Raw genomic sequence first — 6000 nt, 5'->3', positions numbered from 1 at the left:
GACAACATTCATCAACTGCAATGGTTGTAGAGAGTTTGTAATAGAAAAATCTATTAGAAGCAGATGAACAAATGTTGTTTTTCACACATTGGTTATTCCCACAGAACTGAAACAGAACTGAAACTAAAACCACACTGAAATTTACCTCCATGAGACCTCAAACACTTATGTGTGCTGCTATAATGAACTTGTGAATGACATAATTGATTCTTAAGAGGACAATAACTATATATATTAATTTTTTACGTAGGTTTCGAAATTAAACAAACCCATTATAGTCCAGGCAAACTAACTCATTTTGGAGCAAAAAATAGAAGTAATTGTAAAATTATTTATTCAGCATAGATCATTTCTATGAGGTGTCCAGAACAACATACTAAAAGTCCTAAGAAATCCTACTTGAGGAAATATGTTAATTTCTCATCAATCCGAAATGTGTGCCAATAAGGCCAGACTACAATACACCCCAATGGGGCTATTTTTTTCCTTTACTCCTATCAAAATGAAACTTTACACAATGAAAGTACCCATGAAAAGTATTTTTTTTTTGTATTACAAGTTGCTTTGAAAATAAAATTTAATATGCAAATGAGCTATACACTACTCGAATATGCCCAAAATACACCCAAAAGTAACTTTTTGGTATTACAAGTTTCTTTTGAAATGAATTTGAATATCCATATGAGCGTTACACTTATTTAATATGTCCTAATTTGCATAGGCAGAAACATCATTCATATGTATGATTAATATATCAGCCCAATGTTCATCCAATCATCCTGCTGCTTTTAGACTGGCCTCTAACCTGAAAACTGCCTGGCTTGGTAGTTCCTGCCAGCTGTATAACCCCCGCCGGTATAATCTTCAGGGGCACGGAGGAACACAAGCCTGAACAGAAGGGGAGGGTTGTGTTTTTTTTTTTTTTTGTGTTTTTTTTTTGAAATTTTTTTATGTTTTTTATCCAGCCTGGATCCTCAACCCCTTCTCTGTGGCTTTTGGTTCGGGCACCCCCATATCATTTCCTGGTTTGTTCTTTACTTGGTTCTTCCCCTCTGGGTTATATTTATCTGATAAAATTGCCTCACTAAAGCAATCTGAATTGCAGCACTAGCAAAATCTGTACAATTTAAATGCATGTTAAGTTAGAAAATAGATCAACACAGTAAAATGCATTAACAAAACACAAGAAAGACTGATACCTTTTTTCTTAACTCTTTCACCGCCAGCGTTTTTAAAAAATGTTGCCAGCCAGCGCCAGCGTTTTTCATGATTTTCACCAAAGTTTAATGCCTTCCAGAAAATGTTCTTCTTTAAATAAATAAATATACCATATACCAAATGAAAGAACAGACCCTCTGCTTTCAAACAAAAAAAACCGTTTCATCCTACCTTTAGTGGTTCTTTTGCAATCAGCTTTTGAATATGGGTAGGATTTTGCAAAAACACCATATTTTGAGCAAAAAGCAAAAATAATTCCATATTTGTGACGGACTTTTCATAGAGATCCCATTCAGAGCGATCTTTAAAACAGACACGGACATGCAGCAGCTTGCCATAGGGCAATACTTCCGGTTTTAAAAAGTTGCGGAAGGGCGCCACCTGGTGGATAATAGCGGTATTGCGGAAAGACGGAAAATCTCGTCATTGGCGGGGAAGCGTTTTCTCTTAATTGACGAGATATCTCGTCAATGGCGGGGAAAGAGTTAAGGTCACTAGTATAACAGCATAAATGTACCTGAGGTTTCCTTGCAGCATTGATATGGGTAAAAGAATTGCATTGCAAAATACATTCATTACAATGCAGTGCAATTGGCCATTTATTTTGTTGGGGCACTATTATGGGTCAGTGCTGAAATCCTCTTATGCTTCAGAATTTAAATGACATTTTTATTAAGAACGTGTAATTGATTGTTTTCCATACTTACATTTTAATCAGGGAACGAAAACACTACCGTATTATAGATATTTATTTAAAAGCAACTAAATGATTTCAGACTTTTTCCATTCAAGATGAAACGTCGAGCTCTTCAAACAATCCAACCCCAATCATTTTGAGGCTGTAATTCTACATCTCGTCTATTTGGCATAGGAAAGGGATGGCACTGAAAAAAGTAAAGAATGACACTAGCTTTCTCAAACAATCTAAGGTGTTCAGCCAGTCACAGGAAAATGTGAGAAAAGGCATCATCATTGCAGGTGAAAAAGCTCTAGTATCACTGTATGGGGCATAAGGATGAATCACTGGACATGCTAAGATACAGGCAATTCTTTATTAAAGTAACTCAGAACTCATCTCCAGTGGAAGCTCAATCTCTCCCTCCAACGTCAGCAGCTGCAAAGTTCCATAGTCTTCAAGTCTTTTACCAAATTATGAAGTGGAAAGGGGAAATGAACCTATGGACCCAAAACCTTGGGGGTGCCATATTTTGGATGGGAGATTAATGCCAATATGACTGATCAGCCAAGCAGCGTAACGAGCCAACACCATGTCACTTTTTGCCAGGCTGGGAGGACCAGCTTAAACCAGCTACTGCCACCTTAAATCAGCAAAAAACAGCTACCAGCTTATGCTGGTCTTAACTGAATTTTTCAGTAGGGATTGTTAATCACTGCTATGACTAAACACATACGCATAGGTCTAAAAGGTACCAAATTGTGAAAAGCGCTATATAAATAAAATTGAATTGAAAAAATAAATAAATACATAAATAAGATGCTCACTTACATTATAGGCTAAAGCGTTACATTATAACCACATTATAATTTATAGCGGCATTTTCCGGGCTTCAGTTCTTGATGGCATGATGCACACAGCAGCTCTAAACTTCAGCTCAATCATTACATACGCAGAAAGATTGATCCATACCATTTAAAATCATGTTTACTTACTGCTGCACTTTTGTAGTTGATAGTTATGTCCACTGTAGTTGCAAGAAAGACTGCAGCACAAAGAGATGCAAATGCAAAAAACATGGACTCCCTTGCACTACCATTTGTGGAGGATGTTGTGGTAATAGCTGTACAAACTCAGTTGCCTGATTTATCAGATGAATATGACCCAGAGGGGAAGAACTAAGCAAAGAACAAACCAGGAACTGATATAGGAGGTGCCGGGAACCAAGAGCCACAGAGAAGGGGTCAAGGATCCAGGCTGGATTTAAAAAAAGATGTAAAAACAAAATCACCAAAAAATAAAAACACAAAAAAAGGCCTCCCCTTCTGTTGCTACCTTGTCGTGGTGGGGAGGCTTGTGTTCCTCCGTGACCCTGAAGATTATACCGGCGGGGGTAATACATATACAGCTGGCAGGAACTACCAAGCCAGGCAGTTTTCAGGTTAGAGGCCAGTCTAAAAGCAGCAGGATGATTGGATGAACATTGGGCCGATATATTTATCATATGAATGATGTTTCTGCCTATGCAAATTAGGACATATTAAATAAGTGTAAAGCTCATGTGGATATTCAAATTCATTTCAAAAGAAATTTTAATGCTAAAAAGTTACTTTTGGGTGTATTTTGGGCATATTCGATTAGTGTATAGCTCATTTGCATATTAAATTTAATTTTCAAAGCAACTTGTAATACAAAAAAATTTCTTTTCATGGGTACTTTCATTGTGTAAAGTTTCATTTTGATAGGAGTAAAGGAAAAAAATAGCCCCATTGGGGTGTATTGTAGTCTGGCCTTGTTGGCACACATTTCGGATTGATGAGAAATTAACATATTTCCTCAAGTAGGATTTCTTAGGACTAGTATGTTGTTCTGGACACCTCATAGATATGAGCTATGCTGAAAAAAATTATTTTACAATTAGTCTGTCGTAAAACGCTATTTTGCCTGGACTATTACACTATTGAGATTTAGAGCAGAACTCATCCTGCGTCATTTGTGGTATAAATATAAATGAAACCCGAGATCAAACTTGTTAAGGAGTGATGTTATGTTTCTGAATATTTAGATTTAATATAAAAAAAACTTTAAGGAAGGAACCTGAGCTACTGTGTATCTGGAGACCAGAAAAACAGAGACTTCATGATGCGATCTTTCTACTGTTGAAACTGTTCTTCTACTGTTGTGTGTGTGCGTGTGTGTGTGTGTGCTTGCATGTGCGTGTCAAAGGTGGAAGATTACTTAGCAGTTTGAGGATACATGTATCACCTTTAATGGTAAATTATTTCACTTGTAATCTATTACACTGGATCATACTCATTACCAAAAGACAGAGGACAAAACAAAATGATCAAAGCTCTGTTCTAAATTTAAAAGATCAAAAGATGTTTACATCATGAAACAGGCCCGTAAATAAATTCGCGTCAGCTGGTACTGACCACTCATGGTCATGATATTGTTAACATCGCCATTTGAGGTTTGCGCACAGTGTTCACTTTTTCAGGGTGAAGTTCCCCTGCTAAAAAAAACAATAGACACCATCACAGAAATTCAATTGGTTTTATTGGGAATTGTATTGGTTCTAATGAAATATCCCCCAAAACACACTACAGTGTATTGGTCTTTGTTGGTCTCTAATGGTATGTATTGGTTCTATTGGTTCTATTTATTGGTTCTAATGGAATATGGCCCAAAACACACTACAGTGTATTGGTCTTTGTTGGTCACTAATGGTATGTATTGGTTCTATTGGTTCTATGTATTGGTTCTAATGGAACATTGCTCAAAACACACTACAGTGTAGTGGTTTTAATGGTAAAAGCTAATGGTTCCTATTGGTATTTTAATGGAAACTATTAGAATTTTCTGTAATGGTTTTATTGTTTTTTTCAGCAGGGTCTGACTCACACATCCTTTAAGTCCCCTTCTGAAGCCAGGCTAATGTAGTTTTCACTGGTATTAAAATCTGAAGAAAAAAACTTCAGATATGTGTCTTTTATTTATGTGATATGTCGATGTAATGTATAGTAATGGGTATATGCTCCCTACCTGTAGATGGTGCTCTATTTAGAGTTGCAACCTGCAGAACAAGACCATGCAGTTAGTGTTACGTGTATCTCATGTCTCTGTGATTTATTTGTATAACCCATCACTACCTTGATAATGGACTGTGATAATGAGGATCATCTGAAAGTGCTCAACGAAAAGTTTAGAGAATACTGTGAGCCGAAGAATAACGTTACTTATCTGAGGCATATGTTTTTTCACGAGAGCACAGGGTATGAATCAGACAATTGATGCATACCTGACAGATAAAGCAAAGGACTGTGCCCTGGACATTTAACCAATGACTTTATCAAATATCAAATTGTCTGTGGTGTAAAAGGGATAGTTCATCCAAATTTTGTTGGGTTTTACACTAAGCAAGCTAAAATCACATGTTTAAATGTCCCAAATTTTCACCTACAGTATGCTTAGTGATGGGAGAAACATAGCTTTTCGAAGCTTTGAATCAGTTGAACCAATTGCTTCGAAAAATGATTCACTGTTTCAAAGCACTCGAAACACATAAATATGGCGCCACTTGCAGGTCAAAAGCTGTATAAGCAACACAATCTCAGTCCAAACATGTTATACTTTGACTTTCAACAAAATCATTGCAATAGTTTTTCTAAAAATGTGTTTTTAAGAAAAATAAATTATTTAACATAATTAAGCCATTAATTAAAGTGTATTATTTGTTTTTATTTTTATTTAGGGCAAACATTATTAACACTTTAGTTATCCTTTTAATTATGCACATGTTTCTCATTAAATCTGTCTAGAAACAAAAAGTAGGCAAAACGGTAGCGTTATCAGTCAGAAGGATGAATGTTTCATGAACTAGCATAGTTAACATTTTCGGTAACACTTTATTTTATGGTGTCTTTGTTACACATGCTACATGTAATTATTATTGTAATAACAGTTAATTATGCATAATTACATGCAACTAATCTTAAACCAAACCCTTATCCTAACCCCAACCCTAAGTACATGTTGTTAATGATTATTACTTAGTACTTAAATGTATAATAACACTGTAACAGTGATAGCGTAAAATAAAGTGT

The 6000-nt window shown here is 35.8% G+C and overlaps 1 protein-coding gene across 1 annotated transcript in view; it reads right to left on the bottom strand.

The window, feature by feature from the left end:
• Nucleotides 1-6000, bottom strand: part of LOC135733733 (Fc receptor-like protein 5) — a gene marked incomplete at its 5' end in the record, with an annotated part of 237936 nt that overhangs the window by 210466 nt on the left and 21470 nt on the right. The gene's annotated exons all lie outside the window — the stretch shown is intronic.

This window comes from Paramisgurnus dabryanus, chromosome 3 (genome assembly GCF_030506205.2).
Source record: "Paramisgurnus dabryanus chromosome 3, PD_genome_1.1, whole genome shotgun sequence".
Taxonomy (NCBI): Eukaryota; Metazoa; Chordata; class Actinopteri; order Cypriniformes; family Cobitidae; genus Paramisgurnus; species Paramisgurnus dabryanus.
The sequence above is the reverse complement of the archived record's forward strand: the minus strand, read 5'-3'. Positions and strand labels throughout refer to the sequence as shown.